Genomic DNA, 873 nt, shown 5'->3' with positions numbered 1-873 from the left:
AATGTTATGCTGAAGGTAATGCAATCGCCCGTGTTCATTAATTTGCGAATGCCATCAAACGGAGGTCATAAATCTGTCAGGTTTATTTTGCTATTAGGTTATATGGGTTTATCTCAGGTTTATGCGGAAGTTTAAAGCTGGGTTGTAGCAACTTCTTATGGCCGGATTGCCTAAGGTTTCGAGACAGGATTAATAGATTTTGGCGGTGAACCTATTCAATTAACCACAATCTATGACTTTATTACAGATTCTTTGGTGGCAGAGAACCTCCATACACCAAAATGTATATCCTGAAAAATTCATAGGAATGCATTGGTTTTCTAGCTTTGTAAGCAAAGTGTTAATCTCAAAAATATTTTTGAAAGTTAGCCAACGTTTATTTTACTGATACGGTGAACACCTGAAGTTTGGTGTACATTTTAAAATGGTGAAGAGCACAAGATTCGAGGGGGAAAAAGAAAGAACATGAGAGCATATTCATCTTAAAACTCTTATCGGAAGAAAATCATAGTTATGAATTGTTATTGGGCACAAAATGAGGGCAGATTATTGGGAGAAATGAGTGTATTTCTTAAACAGACATATGAAACTACAAAAACTAACGGAAAAGATTGACCCCAGTGCTTTCTACAGTGATTTATTCGTATGTTACGTGAATTGAGAAAGTCATATACTCTTCGGATATGAATCAGATCGAGAGGGAAATCTGTGAATGTGTTGCCTATATCCTAGAGATCAGCTAATCAATAGGTGTGACCTACGATAGATGAGCAGATATTAAGGTAGGTTAAGGGTAAATTTGCACGAAAATGGATGTTTTAGCTTAAGCTAGATGACGCTGGTAAATATTTGGGAGTAGTTAAGGCATATTCA

Source organism: Penaeus monodon, chromosome 29 (genome assembly GCF_015228065.2).
Source record: "Penaeus monodon isolate SGIC_2016 chromosome 29, NSTDA_Pmon_1, whole genome shotgun sequence".
Taxonomy (NCBI): domain Eukaryota; kingdom Metazoa; phylum Arthropoda; class Malacostraca; order Decapoda; family Penaeidae; genus Penaeus; species Penaeus monodon.
Note: the sequence above shows the minus strand (reverse complement) of the source record.